Source organism: Fukomys damarensis, unplaced genomic scaffold (assembly GCF_012274545.1).
Source record: "Fukomys damarensis isolate Sample0158 unplaced genomic scaffold, DMR_v1.0_HiC HiC_scaffold_23, whole genome shotgun sequence".
Taxonomy (NCBI): Eukaryota; Metazoa; Chordata; class Mammalia; order Rodentia; family Bathyergidae; genus Fukomys; species Fukomys damarensis.
In genome coordinates this window covers 10,635,432-10,658,549 of record NW_022900935.1, presented here as the reverse complement: position 1 = coordinate 10,658,549, position 23,118 = coordinate 10,635,432, and the positions used below count along the sequence as shown (strand labels likewise).

At 41.5% G+C, this 23,118-nt stretch overlaps 1 protein-coding gene across 6 annotated transcripts in view; it reads left to right on the top strand.

The window, feature by feature from the left end:
• Nucleotides 1-23,118, top strand: part of Zbtb40 (zinc finger and BTB domain containing 40) — a 74,354-nt gene that overhangs the window by 1,727 nt on the left and 49,509 nt on the right. For 4 of the 6 annotated variants that reach the window (XM_010626007.1, XM_010626006.1, XM_010626001.1 and 1 more), the window contains exon 2: nt 2,848-2,951. The exons of 1 other annotated variant lie outside the window; for it this stretch is intronic. The gene's annotated coding sequence lies outside the window, so the exon portion shown is untranslated. Of the gene's footprint in view, nt 1-2,847; nt 2,952-21,894; nt 22,100-23,118 lie in introns of those variants that run through there. One more of the 6 variants, XM_033767361.1, reaches the window with a different exon arrangement.

The window sequence follows — 23,118 nt, the reverse complement described above, 5'->3', positions numbered from 1 at the left end:
AACAATAAAAGTAGTTAATATTTATTTTAAGTTTTTATTAGTCCATGTTTGCAGCACAAAACAATTTCATTTATTGTAGGGAATTGGTGTATGTACATAACACATTTCAGTTCTTTTTGCCCTTCCTCCCACACCCTTTTATTTTTTTATTTTTTGCCAGCCTCAGATTCATTTAGTAGTTAATATTTATGTGATTCCTTTGTGCTGGGTGCTGGCTCTCAGTGTGTCATTTGTATGAATTGTCACATGACCCTCACACCAACGTGATGATATGGGTAGTGTTACTGTTTACATTTACAGGTAAAGAAACAGGGTCCCAGAGGAGAGATGTCAAAGGTTGCATAGCTCATGCTGTAGGGGAGTTGGGAGCTGAAACTAAAGGAGTCACACTCACCATCCTGTATTGATCCTGCACTGGCTTGGGAGGATCTCAGGCAGGGATCACACCTTACCTTTTATATTTTAAGCTGTTAGCCTGTGTCCACAACCTGATAAACCTGACAGTCCCAGGTAGACATTAAAAGTGAAGGCTCTGGAGCTGGGGATTTAGCTCAGTGGTTCTGCTGCCTCCCTTGCAAGCAGAAGGTCCTGAGTTCAATCCCCAGTGGCACCCCCCCAAAAAAAATCCCAAAAAGTGAAGGCTCTGTTTTTGTGCTGTGGCACTGGGAATTGAACCCAGGGCCTTAGTAGTTATATCCCCAACCCTTTTTTATTTTTTGAGGCAGTGTCTCACTAAGTCGCTAAATTGCCCAGGTTGGGCTCACACTTGTGATCCTCCTGCCTCAGGCTTCTAGCATGCTGGAATAATAGGTGTGTGCTAGGTCATCCATGCCCAACTATGATAGGTTCTGTGATTAGCAAAGTCAGTATGAGGGCCCGAGGGCTCTGTTCTGGGTGTTAAAACTCAGTGTCAAGACAGTGCAGAAATAAGTTATTCAAAACTGTCAGCTGCTATAAAGGAAACAAACCAGTGTTGACTTAAGAGACTAACTTGGAAGTCCCCTTTTTGCCTGTGTGGTCAGCGAAGACTTCTCTTGAGAAAGGTAGTTTAAATTAAAATGTGTCCAAACAATGAGCCTGTCCAGCAGGAAAGGAAGAGGAAGCTGGGTGGAAGAACTTTTGAGCAGGCTCAGAGACCCTTGTAAGGTGGGCAGGAATTTGGGGTGCCAGAGAACTGAGTGCTGTGCTTAACATTACTGTGCTTAGTCTGGTCCTGAGCCAGCCTCACTACCGGTAGAGCTGGGTGCCCAGCAAGTTAGGTAACTGTCTGCTCTGTGCCATCCGGATAATGGGACCTCCTCCAAGAGTTATCTGCCCATTAAGTAAGAGAAAATGTGTTAATAGGTTTGTGTTTTCATTTTGTTATTACACATATTGCTGAATTCCATTTGAATTAACCAGTTTGACTCTAATTGGAGACTTTATTGAAAGTACTAAAGATAACCAAAAAATTCAGAAATGTGTTACAGACAAGATTGGAGGCAAAAAGGGTGGGTGGTTTTCCTGTCTTTGAGAGGAGGGGATACATATATTATTTTTTCTTAATTTTGTTTAGAGAAGAACTTTTCCAGATGGGTTTTAATTTTTTAAACCAATTATACAACTGTCTGTACAGAGCATTTTCAGCACTTTAATTAAAAGTTAGAAACCAGGCTGGGTGTGGTGGCACGTGCCTGTAGTCCTAGCACCCAGGAGGCTGAGGTAGGAGGAACCCCAAGAATTTGAGGCCAGCCCCTGAACTGTTAGAAACTATTTGTGCTCCTCCCTCAAAGGTATCTGTTCCCTGCCTTCCTATATCCCTTCCTCTCCTCCTTTCCTTCCTTCCTCCTACACGCCCTCACTCCTTTCCTTCCTTTCTTTTGGCGGGGGTGGGAGTGGGAGGTGGGGGGGTGTGGTTTGCTGAGGATTGAACCCAGGCCCTCTAAAATGCTCCAGCTCTGAGCTGTACACCCAGCTCCAATATCTACGTTTTATGGCGTTCCAAGAAAATGTTGGGGTTTTTCTAGTCAGTGCTATTTTCAGTATTTGTCTGCAAATGATTTTGGATTTCCACTAAAAAATTTCAAGGAATTCAAGAAAAAGCACAGTTTTAGCTGAGCTTACAGCACTCAGGAGGTTGAGGCATGGGGGTTGCCAGGAGTTAGAGGCCAGCCTGAACTCTGTTTCAGAAAACCTCAAAACTATACAGTGTTAAATGCTTTGATACAGTAGCGGGTTTTTTGAATAAATGAAAATAGGATGATGTTTGGGCTCAGGAGCATGAGAAATTACAGGCAGTAATAAATTGAGGGAACTAAATAAGAAAAGCAGTGTCAAGTTTTGCTTTAAACTGTATCCAGTAACCATATTGCAGATGTCATCAGAAGATACAATCCATCCCAGCAAATGGAGCAAGGAGCTGGACAGAGAGTGGCATGTTAATGCAATGTTAAACAACAAGCCCTGAATTAAATTGCTATTTTGGGTTTGGGTGGGACCTTCACATCTGAGTATTGCAGTTTTACTCTGTGATTTGGGTTTGTTGGGTTCCAGTAAAGAATAGGTGGTAACACTGGCTTTGAAGGATAATATGAAACTACAGGAAGACCCAGGGCATACCAATTTGTTTTTCAATCTGTTTTATTTCAGTTCAAAGCATCAGTGCAGTCAACAGCCCAAGAAAGCAAGCCGCACTTTGGCAATACTCAACTGTTTTTGGAGATTGAGGCAGACTGAGTATAACCAAAGTGTGGCTTGTTTTCTTGGACAGTCTGTCTGCAATGATGCTTTGAACTGAAATAAAATAGATTGAAAAACAAATTGGTATGCCCTGTTGCCTCATACTGAGTATTTACATTACCCTTCCAGAGTACTGCCTGCACGAGCACCCCAGGGAAGGCAGTGACCCTTCAGCCTCTTTGAACTCTTCAGCGGAGTGAGCGCTTTGATTTTCACAAGGAAATTGAATTGGGGTATGTACAGGATCTCCAATAGCCTGCCTTCGAAAGCCATCATCTTGATAATGTGGAGGAGGGAGCTACTAACCACACAGAGACAAGAATTACATATTAAGGGCATTTAAATTCAGAGATGAGTTTGTCACTTTCTTTAAGTCACGCAGAAGGTGCAGTATTTCATTTGCAAAGAGCATGCAGTTATGAGACTTTGGCAGCCCTCAAGGGAGAAAAAAAGCAAGGAAAGAAAGCTAGCTTTTCTTATATTTCCCTAATGTTACTTAACTCCAAATCCTCAAAATCATGGACACTAAGCATTTCATTTCCTGTGTAAAATAAATACATTGCAGCTGATACATGTAAATCAGGCACTGTTAGTCTCGTGATCCATAGAATTGCAAGTGACTTACGACTCCCGTGAAGATACCTTCAAGTTTGTGTTCTCTGCAAGGGAAGAGAGACCCTCATTTGTCAGGTGTCAGAAGGACCCTGGACCCCTCCAAAGGTACAGAGCCAACAGTGAGACATCATTACCTTTGAGTGCTGGGATTACAGGCATGTGTGCCACCACGCTCAGCTAACACATAGACCCTTTGAAAAAGTAAATTCACATATGTAAATCTTATTGTTTTGACTTGGGGTTTTGTTTTATTTAGAAGCTTTGGGATTGAACTTGGCCTCATGCATGCCCCTGGCTGATTTCTGCTTTTATTAGTACCTGTGCTGGTCAGTTTTTCATGGTTGTGACAAATTACCTGGGAAGAATCAATGTAAAGGAGGAAAAATTTACCTTGGCTCATGGTTTGTGCCTGTGGTCCTTGGCTCCATGTTTCTGGACCTGTGGTGAGGCGGAGTGCGTCATGGTGGAGAAGGGTATGGGGAGCCGGGCTGCTCACATCGTGGCAGCAGGGAGAGAGGAGGGAGAGTGCCAGGCATAGTTAGTGCATGCTGTCATCTCAGCTTCCCGGAGGGCAAGGCAGGAGCATTTGAAGCTCGAGGCCAGCGGGGCAAGTCTTGTCTCGAAATAAAAAAGGCCCCATTGTAGAGCACCTCTGGTTTCTATCCCCGTACTACCAAAAAAGAATTTTTTGGAGGGAGCTTGACAGTGCATGCCTGTGATCCCAGCACTCGAGGAGGCTGAGGCTGGAGGATTGCAAGTTTGAGTTCAATTTGGGCAATTTAGCTGCTTAGCAAGACCGCAAGACCTTGTCTTGTGTGTGTGTGTGGGGGGAGACAGAGAGAGAAAGAGAGAGAGAGGGTCTTGCGATGCAGTTCAAGCTGGCCTTGAACTCATGGCAGTCCTCCTGTCTCAGCCTCCCAGGTGCTAGGATTACAGATGTGCACTACCATGCCCAGCAAGACCTTGTTTTAAAAATAGGACTGGAGATGTAGTTTAATGTGAATGTTCAATCCTCAGTACTTTAAAAAGGGGATCAGGGGTAGAGAAAACCTAAAGCCATGCCCCCATACCCACTCCCTTTGACTAGTGACCATCTCCTAAATTTCTATAGCCTCCCAATAATGCCATCAGATTATGATTTTAGCATTAGTCCCTGATGAAGTTAGAGCCCTCTCAACCCAGTCTCTTCAGAAGCCCAATAGCTAGCAACCAAGGATGCACTGCAGTTTTTGGGTAGCAATTAGTGGCTTATATTGAAACATTAGTTATGCTCCACCTGGAAGCCCTTGTATGGGTAATCTATACACCAGAGTGCCAGAATCATTTTAGGACAGGCCCCAAAATAGAGAGTGCTTTCCAGGAAAGAAATTAGAAACAAAGGCTCCAAATGCTGGTGCCCCCCCCCAGTTTCTTGAGTAGTACTTTTTATTTTGTTTTCTATTTTTTGAAATATAAAAACAACTTTGCAAGACCCCATCTCAGATAAAAAGGGCTGGGGATATAGCTCAATGCAAAGGCCCTGGGTTCGACCCCCACACATAAATAAAAGTGCGCAGAATTGACTGTATGATCCTGTTTGTGAGAAGATAATGCAGGAAGTAGTCTAACCCACTAGTTTTGTCTGTTCCTCAGCTCTCTAGGACTGGCCTGGCCCTTGGGGTGATATTTCTTGACTCTTTTGGCTCCTGTCCCCACTATCTCCAGAAGTTGGGGTTTTGGCAGCAGTGTACTTGCTTTGCTTCTGCCCTTTGGTACTTCTCTGTTCCTCTCTCCATGGATGGCATCACAGAGGTGATAAAGGCAGACCTGTGAGAGTCCCATGTTCTTTCATAACATCCCTTTCCCTCTTCCACCCAAAAATGGCACAGATTTACTTAGGCTGCAAGTACGTTGATTTCTCCCTTTTCTCCTCCTCCGATTAAAGCTACTCTAAGCTCTTGCCCTGGATTAATTACTAAAACAGCCTTACGGCTGGTTAGTGGCTTTCAGCTTTCAGCTTTCTTTGCAGTACACCGTTGCCTGTGTGATGAAGCTCAAAACTGAACATACCATTTCATTCCCTTGCTTCAAACTCCTGGACAGCTCGCCAGCCCTCTGGTCCTGCAGTTCCTTTTCGTGGCATGTGCTGCCCTCCACCCCTCCTGTGCCCATATCACAAGCCTCGACTCTTAGCTCCCTCACCCCTTCCTGTCTCCCTTCTACTTGAGCACTAGTTGAAAATGTTTGGTGGCCTACAGAACTTCATCCTTTCTGAGACCTGTGGGCAACATACAGAAGTTTTAGGGCTGCTCTCTCTTGTATCTTGCTGGCCAGGTGATCAGCCAGGACACTGTAATGCTGCTCTCTGCACTGACCATTTATTACTGAGTGTTGTAATTAACTAGATGTACCTCTTGCCTTAGTATACATGTTACATGAATGCCAGATATAGTGCACAGAAGTAGCCCCAGCTACTCAGGGGGCTGGGGAAGAAGGATTGCTTGAACCTAAGAATTTGAGACCATTCTGGATGAAATAGTAAGCTACTGTCTAAAAAAAAAAAAAAAGTTTATGTATGTGTGCACGCTACATGAGATGTATGATCAAATACTGTTCTGAATTCACCCTGTAATTATGCCACTATTTGATAAACAGGTTTATATGTTTTAAACTTTAACATTGCTAGTAAAATCTAATTTTGATTTTTAATCATGAACTATTTGTGCGATTCCAAAATAAAAAAGGTACTTTCACAGTTTTTATTTTATGCTTGATACTTCTTGTCTGTTTCTTCTGAGTTTTACTAAGCATGCAAACTGTTGTAGTCTTGCTAATCTGTCAGATAAGATATATTTCAGTATAATTTAAAATTCTTTTCTCTTTTTATAAGAGAAGGGATATCTTACCATGTCTGTAGTATAAGTTGCAAAAATATTTTTAGTTTGTCCTACGCTTGACTTTGCATACATTGCTTTATTGTCCTACAGAAGACATATCTTCATAGAGTCAAGTTTATCAGCCTTACTGTGAATTGCTTTGGATTTTGAGTCATTAGTAGGAAGTTTGCCCTATTTTCACCTTGTTTTCTTTTTTTATTTTAATGGGATGTACTGAAATAGCTGTATACCTCATGGTGTCTGGGAAGGAGAGAGAAACGGAATAGAGGGGAGGAAGGAGACAGGCTCAATTTATGTTTTGTTCTGGTACAGTACATGCATTTTTACTTTTTGAGAGAGAAACGGAATAGAGGGGAGGAAGGAGACAGGCTCAATTTATGTTTTGTTCTGGTACAGTACATGCATTATTTCACTTGAGATTTTTGTTGGTTTTTGTTTTTAACCTTTAAGACGCTGGTCCATTTGAAATTTATCTTAGCATTTGGTTTGAGGAAGGATCTACTTTTACCTTTTTCCTAATGACCAGTCAGTTGTCTAAAAACTTATTAAAAACTCTTTTCTCCTCTGACTTGAGATGCTGTCTTACTGAATATTTAAACTTGGGTATGCACTTGGGTCTCTTACCAGATTTCCTGTTTCACTCCATTAGTTTGATTGTCAGTTCATATGCCATTACAAAGTTGCCTTAAGTTTGGAGTCCTTATAATTTGTTTTAATATCTGTAATAACCAGTTTTTTTATTGTTCTCTTTTAGTTCCCTGGTTATCTCATTTATTCAGCTGTATTAATTTTAAAAAATCAATTTGTCTAATTTTAGCAGACAACTTGATGGTATTTTTGTTGAAATTGTACTAAATTTATAATTTTGCTTAGGGAGAATTGACATCTTTATGATGTTGAATTCTGTCCATGATCATGGTCTATCTTTTCATTTGCTCAAAGCTACTTTGGGAATTTTTCAGGAGTGCTTTATGTTTTTCCTTACATAATTTCTGTGTGTTTCTTGTTCAGTTTTTTAGACTTCCATTCTAAATTGTTTAAAATGTTAATTCCTTTAAGAATCCCTCCAGAACTTCTCAGCGAAGTTTTTTTTTTTTCTTCCCAGAGAAGTTTTATATATCCACGTACTCCAAACTTTTTGCATACGAAGCAGCCATCCTTTTTTATAGTTCTTTCAGAGTCCCTGACAGTTGGCAGTCAGTATATATCTGTCTAATGGATGAACAGAATAAGGAATAGAAGTGGGGGACAGAGTGAGAGGCTTGTAAGGCCTGTATTTGGAAAGATGGTCCTGGGTTTGTAGACATCCGGGTTTCCCAAGTCTGCTGTCCTTCATTCATTGGTTCAGGAGAGTCCATCCCAGAAGTATGTTGATACTAAGTTAGCATGTATTGAATACATACAAAGTGCTAGACTAGGTGTTTTTACACTTGAGAAGACATGTTTTGAAAGGTTGAATGTTGTTATAAAGTGAAAGTCAGGTTTAGACCCCTGTCTCTATCCCCAACCCCACTCCTTTTGAGACGGGCACTGGCCATCCTGGCCTTGAACTCATATCCTCCTGCCTCAGCCTCCTGAGTGCTAGGATTCCAGGCATGTGCCACCGTGCTGGGCTTAGAACCCAGCTGTGTATAATTCCTTATTCAGATTGTCTTCTAATTTTAAGATGTAGTTGTTTTGGGAAGGGCAGAAGCAAGGGAGACAGTAGAGGGCAGCTCTTCTTGCAGTAGTACCGTATCAGACTCCCCTCCTGTGGTTCACACCCCAGCACTCCTCACTCCTGTTTGCAAACAGGTCGACCTCCATCTTCTGCTTCGCTGCTTCTCTGGGCTCTGCTCCCTCAGCTCCATTTCCTCTGGTTTTATTACTGTCATCAGGATTAGTTGATGGTCAGAGGACTGCCCCTGTGTTGGACTCCCCACACTAGCTCCTAGGGTGATGTCATGAACGTAGCAGGAACTACTAAATTTAAATTAAATGACAGTGAAACTTGCTGTTCGGTTAGCCTGTGGGTTTTGAATGGTACTGTAACTTTTGGATGTTGCTCTGAAGGTCTGGCAGTCATTAAATTTGACCACCCTAGACATAAGCTGCTCTTTCAGCTGGCCCTCTGCTGTCAGCTGCCCTCCGTTCCAGTCAGGTTAGAACCAGAGGGAGACTTTTGAAGGTCAAAGTCCAAGACAGCAGAATAATTGGCCCCTAGAGTTCTGGGTTTTTTTCCTGGGCAGCAAAACGTTGAGGATGAAATTTTCCATGTCTTCCTTTGAACATTTTTGAGCAAATACTGTGGAATCCCACAGGCTCTTTCCCAGAGTTAAAGGCAATAGAGAAGTTACCCTCTTTTTGCATTATGATTTTTTTAGCTCCTTAAGATAACCCTCTTGTTATACTCCCTGGTGATGGCTGAGGGAAAGCTAGAGATGAAAGTAATTCCCACTTCTTCAAAGACAAAGGAAAAGGCTTACAGCGCTGGGAGGAGAGCAGAATGGAGTTCCTGTGTGAAATGTACACAGAGAGTACTGAAGGCTGAGTGATCTGGGATGTGTACGAGGATAGTGTTGTAGGAGATTGGGCTGCACCGTCACTTCAGTGCTTCTGGTACTTAACTACAAAGGTGTAAGTGATGGAGGATTTAGGCTGAAAGTGGTCTCTTCCTCCCAGCTGTGCCATGAGCTCCCTGAGAGTGGGATGCTGCACAGCATCTTGGCTGTGTAGTGCAAGACCTTCAGGGCAGAGCTCAGGAAGGTCCCTGTGCAGCGACAAGGCTGGTAAGCTGCACTGTTACCGTCTTTGTGATGCGGATGAGTCGGGGGCTGGAGAAATGTATGCAGGGCGCCTGTGTTCAGTGTCAGTTAGTGTAACAAATGCCTGAGTAAATCAACCTATAAGGAGAAAAGGTATGTTTTGGTCCATGGTTGGTTGGCCCTGTTGCTTTTGGGCCTGAGGCCAAGCAGCATCTCACAGCTGGGAATATGTGGAGAAGCAAAAGAAAAGGAGAGAGAGGGAGAGATGAAGGTCCCACTATCCCCTCAGGAACATGTCCCAGTGGCCAGAAGACCTCCCACTAGACCTCACCTTGTAAAGTTTCTGCCACCTCCCAGTAACACCATTCTGGGAAACCATCCTCGGGGGCACTTAAGATCCAGACCACAGCAGTGCCTCACATAGCACAGGATAAAGAGGCTCTTCCTCAGCTCTACTGTACCTACTTTTAAAGGGCAGAGTGCTAGGGATTGAACCCAGGCCTGGCACATGCTAGGCAAGCATCCTACCACTAAGCTATACCCTCAGATTTCTGCTTTTATTTAAAAAACACTTTGTTTACCATGTATCTTTGTAATGCTCTAACCATAGAAAGTTATCCAAAATTTTAGTAGGAAAATCACTGTAGGGCTAAGAGTTTTCCCTATATTTTAAAATCTCAAGCTTGGCCAATGTAACAGAGAGGTAAAAGTTCCAACTCTGAAATCAGACAGCATGGGTTAATTTACTGACTCTGCCACTCACTGGCTTTGTGATTTGGGCAAATCATTTCATCTCTCTAGGCCTCCACTTCCTCAGTGGAAAGTAGGGTTAATAATAGTAACTATCTCACTGGTTTTGCAAAAATTATATAAGGCCACCCATGTAAAGTGCTTGGCACCATGCCTAGGATATAATGATAATGATACATGTTAGCGCTATTGCTAGGTCCCTACCATAACCGCCTAAACTGTGTCTTTCTTCCCTTTTCCAAATTGTCTTCCTCATCGCTTCCCACTTACAGTATGCAGTCAGCCCCCTATATCTATGGGCTCCTCATCTATAGAGTCAACCATGGATCAAAAATACTTTGGGAAAAATATACATGTACTATACATGTACAGGCTTTTTTCTTGTCATTATTCCCTACACAGTACAGTATAATGATGATTGACCTAGATTTGCCTTGTATTAGGTATTTTGAGTAATCTAGAGGAAATTTGAAATATATGGAAGGATGTGGACAGTTTATACACAAACTCTGTGCTATTTTATACAAGACAATTCAGCGTCCTATGATTTTGGTACCCACAGGGATTCTGGAACCAATCTCATGTGACTACTTAAGGGCAACTGTGTTTATTGTGAATTTAATAAATAAGAGACTTAGGGATGGGGACGTAACTCGGTAGCAGAGTGATGTGTTCGGCCCTGGATTCAATCCCTGGCACAAATAAACTAATTAAGCGGGGCCAGGGATTTAGCTCAGTGATTCCGGCGCCTGCCTCGCAAGCTCAAGGACCTGAGTTCAATCCCCAGTAAAAAATAAAATAAAATAAATATAACTAATTAAGGGACTAGAGAGAGCATCCTCAGATTTGAGTATGTGTAGGGGGTCCTGGAGCCATTCCTCACAGAGGCAGCTGCATTTACAAGACAAGAACAAGAGTCTCTTTTTCTGTTCTTAGCTGGAAGATGTCACGCTTTCCCTTACTTACGAAATGTGGAAATTCCTTCACAAGTTCTTTTTCTCTCCTTATTTTTGGTGTATTTGATGCTTTATAGGAAATCTCTCAGATTATAGCCCAACAGTCTACTACGAGAGAACTCACCCCACTTCCCCTCCCTTTCCTAGCTGACTTTCATCCCGACAGCCAGCTAAAACTAGGAACGTGGTTGTCTATGAGATAGTGATTTAAAAAAATAATTATGTAATATCTGACATATACACAAGATACATATATAACTTAAAAGTTATGAAGCAGAATGACAAAAACAAATATTTTGGTAAGTGCATTTCTGTGTGTCCTTTTTTAAAAGGCAGTGTGTTAAAATAAATAAGAATAGCTAATATCTAATGTTTACTGAACTGTATACTGATTCACTTACAAAGAGTAGTGTATTAATTTTTACAACTCCCCATGAGATCCGTACCAACATCAGCTCTATTTTACATAGGAGGAGACTGAGGCCCACAGAGTAAAGCATCTTGTCTTTGTCTAAGTCGCATAGCAAGTAAGCAGGGCAGGTCCAGCATTCACACACAGGGCTGTCTCTAGATCTTGTGTTCTTAACATCACTCTGAGCACACAGCCTCTGGCATCATAATGCTTGGTGTGGTATCCTTTAGTTGCCAAAGCCCTACAGTTTTACATTAGACATACACAGTACAGTTTTTTTGAATTGAAACTTGGCACTGTGTTAATGTGTGGTCCAGATTTATTCCCTGCTGAAGGAAGGCATGTTCTGAAAATCAAGTTATGAAAACTCAGAAACTGTCCACATTTTCAGATCAGAACAAGATGCCTGTCAGTTCCAGTGACAAAGCCAAAGGGTCTTTTGTACACCTAAGAGGTTGGATTTGAAAGCAATGAAGTGGTGATTGCTTGTTGAGACTCTTGGCTGCAGGATGGAAAAGTTGGCATTAACTGTAATGCAGTCACAATCCCTAGTCACTCATTAGGTGAGTGTGTTGCTCAGGGGATTTTGCAGCCAGGCTTGTGAAGAGTAATCTTGGCTGAACTACTGGATCAGAGCAGTGTGCCCGAAAAGGCACCTGAGTCTCCTAGAGCCTCCTTGTGTTGTAATAGCCTTGAAAAATCGCTTGTTTCTATGAATTAGTCAGGAGATAAGAGGACAAAAGCAGTTTGTTATGCTGAATATTTTGATGTTTTGCCTCATTGTGTTTTATAGAATGCCTCAAGAGTTTTATTAGAAACAGAATTTGGGAAAATAAATTAGTTGAATAGAGAGGTTGATACAAACTCATCAAGAATAGGGTGCCAGCTACCAGTCTAGATATTTACAAGAAAACCTTCCTCCCGGTCCTTAGGCTTCTCCATGTCTTTACCTCCTTGGGAATCTGACTGTGAGGGGTGGTGGTGGTCATGATGCTAGTGAATAGCAGCCTATTGATTTATTGGGCACTTACTGTGCCCAGCATAATTCCAGTGCTTCAGATGCGTTATCTCATTTAATCTTCCAGGAACCCATTGAGAGAGGTACCATAATGTCTTTTGCCCAGGATCTGTTTCTTTTGAGACAGAAACCGTGTAGTCCAGGCTGGTCTCAAACTTGAGATCTTTCTGCTTCAGCCTCCTGAGTGCAGAGGTTACTGGCGTATGCCACCATACCTGCTTAAGATCATTTCCTTTTTCTGTTCTGTTCTGTTCTTTTCTTCTTCTTCTTCTTTTTTTTTCTTGTCATATCTTTTTTTGAGACAGGGTCTTGCTGTGTAGTTCAGACTGGCGTTGAACTCACTATGTCACTATGTAGCTCAGGATGACCTCAAACTCTTGGTGATGCTCCTGCCTTAGCCTCCCGAATGCTGGGATTACAGGTGTGCCAGCTTCATTTGTAATTGTGTAGTGAAGATCAAACCACATAGTCTGGCTCCAGCTCCAGTCTTTAATCTCTGAAATACATTGCTGCTCATAAAAGCTGTGGGCCTTCCCTGCCAGAAATTATGCTGCTGGACAGCACTTATGTAACTTAGAGAGCATGTGGGTTCCTCTTCCCTCACCAAGTGCATGGACCCAGGTATAACCTCCACCCTAGGTTTATGTACATTTCTACCTGGCAGAATGTCTTATTTAACTGTGCTTATTTAACAGTAAATGCTTAATAAATTTTTAATGAGGGAATAGTATGTTGAAATGACTGGCTTTAAAGCCAAACAGACCTATCTGGGTTACTTTTTAAGTTTGCTGGTTATTAAGATAATGCATGTTTCTTATAAAATTTTTGGGAGATATGAAAAAGAAGTCTTCCATAAGGATACTATGAAGGGATGACCATTGTTAATATTTTTGTTGTATTTTTACACAAATGTGTAGTATATGCATACATATATTTAAAACAAATGGGAATTATACATATATTTTGTTGTATGCTAGTTGTTTTCATTTTAGTAGATTGAAAATATTTCCTCACATTATTAAAACTCTTTAGAGTTGTTAAATTCTTCAGACATAATTCTCATGCTATATAATTTACCATTTTAAAGTGTGTAATTCAAAAGTCTGTAATCATTACTACTTTGTAATTCCAGCATATTTTTTATCACTCCAAAAAAACCCGGTACCTGTTAGCATTCATCACTCACTGTTTGTCCTCCCTGCAGTCTCTGGCAGCCATTAGTCTGCTTTCTTCTGTTTGGTTTTGCCTATTGTGGACATTTCACATAAATGAAACTGTACAATTTGTCTACCTTTTACACCTAGCTTCTTTCAGTTGTCATAACATTTTTAGAGTCATCTGTGTTGTAGTGTATTTCAGGTTTTAGTCCCGTTTTTGTTTGTTTGGTGGTGGTGGATCCACCAGGAGCACGCCAGACAAGCTGTGATAAAATAGCTGGCATGAGCAATTTAAAGGAGGTAAGGTTTGTTTTGTTCCATGGTTTTAGAGGTGCAGTCCTTCGTTACTGGTTCTGTTGCTGTGAGCCTGAGATAAGGTAGAGCATCCTGGCTGAGCAGTTTGGTGCCCAGGAAGAAAGAAAGGGGCAAAGGACCAGACACAGTCGCCAAGGTCACGTGCCATGACCCACTTCCCTCACCTAGGCCCCACCTCCTAATATTGCTGCCAGGTGCTGCTCTTAGCAGTGGATAAACTTACTAATGAAGTCAGAGCCTCACAATCAGTCACCTTCCCAAATGCCTACTCTGAAGGTGGCTGTACTGAGGCTCAAGCCCTCAGTACATCTGTCTTTGGGGACACTTCATATTTAAGCTAGAATCTGTACCAGCAAATGTTAGCACACAAGTTTCTGTACGGACATGCTCTTACATCTCTGGGATGCTGGGCCACGTGGTATCTCTGTACTTACTCTTCTTCCCCTATAGTGCTGGGAATCGAACCCAGGGCCTTCTGTAGCCTAGGTGAGCACACTAGCTTTTGTGGGGACTGGCAAACTTTTCCATAGTGGCTGCACCATTTTACACTTCCACAATGCTGTGAGGGTTCCATTTTCTCCATGTCCTAACATTATTTATATTTTCTGCTTTTATTTTTTTATAGTCATCTTAGTGGATATGACTTGATGTCTTGTTAATTCTTTTGATCTGTATTTTCCTAATATCCTAGTGTTGAACATCTTTTCATATGCTTGTTGGCTCTTTTGTGGAGATAAATCTATTCAAATGTTTTGCTTCCCCCCACCCCTATACCCACCTCTCCACCCCTACCTCCCTCCCTCGTGGTCATGGTGCTAGGGATTGAACCCAGGGCCTTGTGTTAGTCTTAAATTTGTGATCCTCCTGCCTTACCCTCCTCAGTAGCTGTGATTATAAAAGAGAGTCTTTTTTTTTGGGGGGGTGGAGGGATACAGGGGATCGAACTCAGGACCTTGCGCTAGCCAGGGAGGTGCAGCACCACTGAGCTACATTCCCAGCCCTGAGTGTCTTTTTGTTTGTTTCTTTTTGCTTTTTGAGTCAGGATTTCACTACAGGATTAGCCTTAAATTCACTATGTAGCCCAGGTTGGCCTTGAACTTCTGGTGATCCTCCTGCTTCACCCTCCCAAGTGCTACAATTACAGGTGTGCACTACCACACCTAGCTTGAGAGTAATTTTTAGTGGCTGCACAGTATTCCATAATATGGTCATATATCATATTTACATATATATATAATATGTATATATGTATATAATACATATGAATGAATGATTTGACCCAGGGCTTCACTCTGAGCTATTTCTCAGCCCTTTTTAAAAATTTTTATTTTGAGATATTCTAACTGTGCTCAAATTTGCAATCCTCCTGCCTCAACTTCCCAGTTTTCTGGGATTATAGGCATGTACCACTATGCCCCACTCTAGGTTTTTTTAAAAAAAATACCATTAATGCTGTTGCTTTGAATAATTGTAAATACTTCTGTATTGATAAAGTTCTAGAACTATATCTAAAGGTCATAAACATTAAATAAGTTTCCCCTCCTATCATAGATTTCTTCTTTATCTGTAATTGTATGCTTGACATGTAAACTCATTCTTTTAAAACTTTGAAATAGGGCAAGTAAAAAATATTCCTCCCTATCCCCTGAATACTCATGTCTCTCCAAGAACATTTTTCTAGCTTTAGATGAGCAGATTACTTTCAGATTATTTACCAGTTTATCTACCCATCAGCACTTGTGGGAGAACTTATCACACTGTTCCTTCTCCTGCATGATTAATTTAAGCAGTATTTTTATGATTTCAGCTGACATTTACTGGACATTAGCTATTGACAGTCACTTCACTAAAGCCATTTCAATGCATTATCTCATTTCATCTGTACTCAAAACTGTAAAGACAGTAAGCTTCACAGTGATTAGAGTGAGTTACTCAAGCTCACTGGGTAGTCTTCAAGTTAGCCTTGCAGATCAAAAATCCATGATATAAAACCTCTGCTTTCAATTAATATTATTAGCCTCAAAATAGAATTAATGTTTTAATTTACAGTTGTTTGACTACTCATGAGGATAAACTTTTTGTCAATTTACTGACTTTATTTCTTTTTGAATCTGTTTTTTCTTTGTTCATTTAGAAAATTTAAATGTTAATGGACATGGTGGTGCATGCTTATAATACCAGCACTCTTGAGAGGCTGAGGCAGGAGAATCCCAAGTTCTAGCCAGGTCCAGGTAATTTAGCCGTTTAGTGAAACCCTGTCTCAACTAAACAAAACAAAACACACATTAAAACAGCTGAGGAAGTAACTCACTGTGACGAATAAGGCCCTGGGTTCAATACCCAGTATCAAAAAAAGTTAATATTTTCCTTATTTGTATATTCATTTTATTTTAATAAAAAAGCCTCCATCCTACCTTCAATTTTTTCATTAGTATATTATCTTTTTTTGTTTGTTTGTTGAGACATGGTCTAGTTATGTAGTTCAGGCTGGCATTGAAATCACTGTGGAGCCCAGGCTGTCTTCTGATTCACAGTAGTCCTTCTGACTTAGCCTCCCAAGTGCTGGGATTACCACTGTGCCCAGCTATTTTACCTTTTAAATATTGTAAATAGTCACTTAAAATTTTGTTGTTACTGTTGAATCACAAATCCACCATATAGTACTAATAACAGTGAATTGGGAAATTTGTAATTACATAGTCTCTGAGATGCTTTTGAGCAGTTCTGTGGGTTGAAAGTAATTATTTTCTCATTGAAGGAGCTACAGTGGTTGACATTTTAATCAGCATTCAAAGATGGCACATGTGCTGTGTGACATGCCCAGTTACATAGACCAGCTTTGCCAGTCTGTGAGATCTATAGAAGCCCTCTGTACTGAGATCTATAGTATCGAGTTTGGAGTTTGGTATTTGGGTCCCAGTTCAGACTTGGAGCCCAGAAACCTGGGTCCCATCCCTTCTTAGATACATGATTTGGACAGGTTGCTTTATTTATTAATTTATTTTTGAGACAGGATCTGGCTATGTAGTCCAGGCTGGCCTTGAACTCATGGTGATCCTCCTGACTCAGCCTCCCAAGGGCTGGGATTACAGGAGTTTGCCACCATGCCCAACCTAGGTCAGTTAGTTTTTATGTTTTTTCACCTGTAGGATGATAGGGCTGCATTAGCTCATTCTAACTTTGTAGTTCTCTGGTTTTTATTTTCTTGATAAAGAATAATTTCATGTATATTTGTTATTAATAAATTTTTATCCCTCCCCAACTACTGGGAATCTAACTCAGGACTTTGTGCTTGCCAGGCAGGCAAGGCACCACTGAGCTACATCCCTGGCCCTTGGTATTGGTAAATTTTTAAAAACTGTTTAAACTTTTAACCTGGTGATGTGTAGCCTGAAGGAGCACAGTAGGAAGAGAAAGAAGTGCACGAGTGAAGGGAAAAGGCAGTGGGAGAGAGGGGATGCGGGCTGGGTCTCCTGTCACCTGAGGAGGTAGACGGCTCATAAGGAAGCCAAGGTGGGTGGGTTTGAAGGAGGTCGGGCACATTCTTGGGCTTAGGCTCCTTGAAGGAGGAGCAGTTCTGATCTACAGATGTCCAGAGCACCAGAAGAAAAGCCTGCGGTCTGAGGCAGCAAGAAGGAACTGTACTCCTTGTGTTTTGAAAGAGACTGAAATATTAGTAGCAGGCCAGTTCCGTTTAGAGACCTGCTGAAGGTTATCTTCAGAACAGGTATAGTCCGGCAGGGCAGCTGTATCACAGGAGAGCCTGAAGTGGAAGGGTCCAGCACTCAGTGGTGAAGAATGACAGCAGGAACCTTCAGGTTCTGCCTGCTCAGTTTGGGGACAGGTGTTAATGGAAAAGACAGGTGTATCAGGGTTCCACCGAGTGTTGATCGTATGCTCCTTCCCTTTGCTCTCCTCATGATTTGTGAAAGACTTTCTCATGATATTAGATCTCACTGTTTGAATTTGTTCACAGGTAATTGGGCAAAGAATAGTATGAGTTAATGAACTGACTTTCTCATTTGTATTTCTTCTGAGTTTAGATGGTGTTATTAAGTGTCCCCAGGAACAGTTAACTCTGAGACTTTGACGGGATAGGCAAGCTTGACAGTCAAACCGGTAAATTAAGTTCAAGCCATCTTGGAAAATCTTGGCAGTCAGCCAGCCATCTGGCCTGTTCCGACAGCTCTGCTTCCCGTGTACACCTCTCCACTCAGCTTTCAGCAGAGATCAGCAGTGCTGAAGTTGGGTTTGGTTGGTGCATGCCTGTGCTCCTGTGATCCCAGAATTCAGGAGGCTGAGGCTCCAGGAAGACCACAAATTCAAGGCCAGCCTAGGCCACATAGAAAGTGTGAGGCTAGCCTGGACTACACAGTGAGTCCCTGTCTCAAAAAAATAAAAAACAGGGCTGGGGATTTAGCTCAGTGGTTCTGCTGCCTGCCTCGCAAGCACAAGGACCTGAGTTCGATCCCTGTACCAATAAATAAATAAATAACAAAAGATTCTGCCCTTTATTAGCTCTGTGTCTCTTAAGGGGGCATGTAACACCTCCAAACCTTAGTACATACCTGAAAATGAGGATAAATTGGATTATGAGCTGCACATTCCAGTATCTAAGCAAAGTATTATCTCAGCAGCATCCCTACTTGGAATCTATGACAGAACTCCCTAGAGAGCCTCCCAAACCCTAGAAGTGCATATTATACATAATTCAGCCCCTTTAGAGTCTTCAGCGCTGGACCTAGAGAGGTTCTGGCTCTGGACTTCCCAGTGACTAGCATGTACATAAGGAAAGCATACAGGCCATTCAGATTTCGCTCCAAATTTTGGGCATTGGACCTGAAATAAACTCCTATTTAGGCTGGAATGACGATGATAGTGATGATAACATTAGAAACAACGATGTCAATACCTTTGAAGGAGACGACCACGAACCGAGGAGTGTCAGGTACAGAAGTCTGCATTCTTTACACTACACATCGCTGCCTGTCAGTCCTCAGTGTAACATACCCAGTGACAGCTGCTTTTGAACTTAAGAAATCTGGGCTTGCTAAAAGCTACAGTCACCCTTTTCTAACCTCACCAATCCTCCTTGCATTTTCAGAAATAATTGCTAGGGGTTCACTTTTAACTTAGCTGATTCCTTAGATACCTTACATTTTAAATCATCTTTTTGTGTGTAGCAAATCCTCCATTTCTTGTCTCCAAGTGTGTGATCTTTGCTCTAATTATGTTGAGAGTGCCTGTTATTTCACCTGACTCTAGTTGTTTGTGAGATACTAAATAGCCGTGGGGTTAAAGCAGACTAGGATCAGAGAACAACCCAGCCTCTCAGGACCTCAGTTCCCTTTCTTTCAAAGGAAGGAGATTGGATTAAGGTCATTTGGTCATGCGACAAGAGTACGTGATAGATAAAGTAATGAACTCTTGCTCAGTGGAAGCTGTGAATAGGGCTCTCCAAGGTCCCTTCCAGCTCTCTATCTCTAGCAGAGCCCAGGCATCAAGACAGAAATCAAGAGTTTATTCAGGAGACAGGGATTATCAGCAGCAACGATGAAGAAATACTTCAGCAGATAGGGCCTTATCAAGGCAGACGGAAAGAATTGTCTGTGTGCCAAAGGAGAGGGCAGAATTGTTAGAGGAACTAGAATTGAGTCTTGATCCAGAATTAGAATGGCTTTTCTCTCCTGGATATAGAAATATAGAAATCCAAAACACCAAAGAAATCTTAAAGGGGGCGGGGGACACAGGGATGTAGCTCAGTGGCACAGCATCTGCCTGGCAAGCACAGGGTCTTGAGTTTGATCCCTGGTATCCCAAAACAAAACAAATGTAGAAATAATAGAAATCCAAGCCAAGGTGGGTTTGCCCTGTGAGCCGCCCTCTGGTTGGTTACTGGTAGACAGTAGGATGTGTGTTCTTCCTAGTGCTGGTCCCTTCCTGGATGCATCATCCCACCTGTCACTGGTAGTGCTCTGCTCTGACTGTGCTGTTCTTGTTCAAGGAGCTCTTTCCTCACAATGCAGGTGTAAGTTCCTCAGCATCTGGCCTTGCTCTCCATACTTCCTCTTACATGGGGTTTTTTGGAGGAGGTTGCTCTTACCAGTCTAGTACAATGTTTGTAAATCACAAAGGCACTTACTTACTGGTGCAGCGCCAGTTGCCGGTGCACCTACGTGTTTCTAGCATCTGTGCTGAGTGTGCTTCTCCCTCTGCCGGCAGTTCTTTATTTTGTCACCCTTGCCTGATGGAATGAAAGTTGCAGTTACACAAAAAGATGATTTAAGTTGCAGTTATCTACTCCAGCCCTTTACCTTTTCATGCCATTCACTAGGATCCATCTGTTTTACCTTATTTTTCTCCCTTCTCCTCCCTCCTTCCCTGTCTCTTTGTGGTAGAGATTGAACCTGGGGGCTTTACACTGCCCTACTTCTCCAGGCCTTTAAAAATTTAATTTAATTAATTTGTTTGTTTGAGATGAGGTCTCACCAAGTCACGAAGTTGGGCTCAAACTTGTGATCCTCCCGTCTCAGCCTCCCACAGTGCTGGAATTACAGGCATGTGCCACCATGCCCAGTTTCTTCTTATCTTAGGAATGGAATCCTTTTAAGGGTTCTATTTTCAGTCATACCAATGTCAACTTTATTACTGGCTCCCTGTGGACAACGATCTTGTTTTAGGTTTTACTTGGCTCCCACACAGCACCTGGCTAGCAATGTGCTGAGTGAATGGTAGACAGTTGACCCATACGCAGTTATTGGTTGGCATGTGTGTATTGCTAGCTGAAGACTCATGGGAAAATAAGTACAGTGAATTGGGGAGTAGCAGGTCCAGTGCCTGAGGCATAGGAGGGAGCTCTGTGTCTTCTAGTAGTGGCAGCAAAGGCCTTTGCTTGAGTTCCTTCCCAGGAAACTTGCCAGCATTGTGGATTTCAGAATGTTCATTTTTTTTTAAAATTAAGAAATGTATATTGAGTCCATAAATCTTCAGTGTTATTTCCTCTCCTGTTCATTTAAAGGCTTTCCATGTTTCCTGCAAACCATGACTTAGTTCCCACTTGCTTTTTCTGGATTTTCTCTTGTGTTGTTTGTCACTTAGAAAGACCGCCCCCCTTCAAATCATTTTTGGAAGCAGAATACAAATTTAAATAAATAAATATTCTTTGTGCTCCTTTTAGAAAGCTGGCCTAGTTTTTCACTTTGTGTTGAATTCCCATTTGTGTTTTGGGTCATTATACAGCACTTGGCTCAGCCAATTAAGTTTCTTCCATCTAAGTATCTTTATTCTGTATCAGTGTAGTCTTTTCTTGGGCGTTAATATTGTTCCTTTGAGGAACATCCATCTTTCTGGTGTTCTTTTGTTGCTTAAACGTTTTTCCCACAGGACCTTTGACAATTTCCCCAAGCCTGGCAATTTCAGTAAGTGCTTAATAACATAATTTAGGTTGCCTCTCTGCGTCAATCTGCAGGACTTAGACATTTCAGCATGCAGTGTTCTGCCAGTTTCTTACCTCGGAAAAGCTTCTGCTGTGTTTCATCCAGTACCCTGTTCTCTCTTCCATTTAACTCCTTTGCAAAGGGAGTTAGACAGAAGCACAGCGAAATATGTTAGAAGCTTTTACACTTCATTTATGAGATGAGCAAAAGATAGTTCAGCCTCTGTAGTCTATTTCAGTAGCCCCCAAATCACTAGTGAGTCCCTCATCATGACAGTATATTTAATAGCAGAATTCTGTACCTAAAAATGGTCTACAAACATTATATTGTTTAATTATTTACAGATAGATACTTCAGCTATCTACTCATGTGGCCAGTTTCAAAATTGTTTAATGGAGAGGATTTCATAGCCTCTTTTGGTAACAGTGACAATGGGTAACATACGTAGTGCTTACTTGGCAGTTTTAAATATAAATGTACCCACACACTAATAAGCAACATATAGCAGACTTTTTGAATTTTTATTTTATATTTATTTATTTTTGAAAAAGGGTCTTGCTATATGTTCAGGCTGGCCTTGAACTCATGGTGATCCTCATGCCTCAGCTTCCCAAATGTTGGGATTACAGGCATGTGCCACCATGCCCAGCTCATATAACAGACTTTAAAAAATTCAGAGATCTCAGCCTTTTAACAAGAAAGTTTAACCTATTTCTTTGTTATCATTACTAATGGTTTTAGGCTTAGTTTTACTCTCTTAATTTGTTTTCTGTTTACCATACTTGCTTCATTTTTCCCTTTCCTGCTTACTACTGGTTAAATCACATTTTTCTTGTTCTCCTTTGTATCTCTCATTTGAAAGTACTTAGCTTCTATTTCCTTAACTCCTCACATGTTAACATACCCTTCCCTTGCAGGCTAAAGTTACTTGTTTGTTAAAAAGTTAAAGTTAATTGACGTCAGCACACCTCGCTTTAGTCTGCTTTCTCTCGGCTTCCATGTTGTTCTTGACTTTCATAGCGTCAGTGGATTACAGACCTCGGTGTCACATTGCCTGAGTTTGAACTGCACCCTGCCACACACTAGCTGTGAGACCCCTCTGGTAAGTTCTGTAACCTCCCTGTTATAATTTTCTTATCTGTAGAGAGAAAGATGGTAAGAGAACTCACTACATGAGTTGTTGAACGGACTACATGAGCTAATATATAGGCAAAGAATTTAGAAGTGTCTGACACAGAGTAAGCATTTAGTATGTGGTGGCTACTATGATTGCTGGTATTCTACCTTGTTTTTAATTTCTCTTTTACCCACTTTTAAACAGTTTGTGCATTTTATCAATTTTTGGCAGAGTCTCAGATCAAACTCTTGTCATACTAGGCAAGCACTCTACCACTGATCTACATACTCCCCCAGCCCATGTCCATGCATTTTGTTTGTTTGTTTATTTATTTAGTGGTACTGGGGATTGAATCCAGGGCTTTCACACTGAACTACATCCCCAGGATGTTTAATTTTTTTAAATTTTGAGACAGGGTCTTGCTAAGTCACTTATTTACCCATTCTGGGCTTGAGCTTGCAGTCCTCCTGCCTCAGCCTCCTAAGTAGCTGAGATGTGTGCCACCACACCTAGCCATGAATTTTAGCTAGTGACACATTTGGTAATTTTAAAGATTTCGATATAAGTAATATACAGTACTACAATCTTAAGTGTTCTATTTGAAGAATTTTTGAGAGCTATCTATGCTGTAACCACCACCCCAAAAGAGACGTAGTACATTTTCATTCTCCCAGAAACTTCCCTAGTGCCTTTCTCCATTCAGTTTCTTTTCCACACCCACCCTGTATCATCTCTACAAACACTGTCTGATTTTATCACAGTAGATTAGTTTTGCCTGTATACATATTTCTTATAATTGGACCATATACTTGTTTACTCTTTTGTGTCTGGCTTTTAAAAAATATCATAACATTTAAGATCCATCATTCTTTTCTTTTTTCTTTTGGTACGGGGGATTGAACTCAGGACATTGCACTTGTGAGGCAGGTAGAGCAACCACTGATCTAAATCCCCAGCTCTAGTAGTTCATTCTTCTTTTTTTTTTTTTTTTTTTTTTTTTTTTT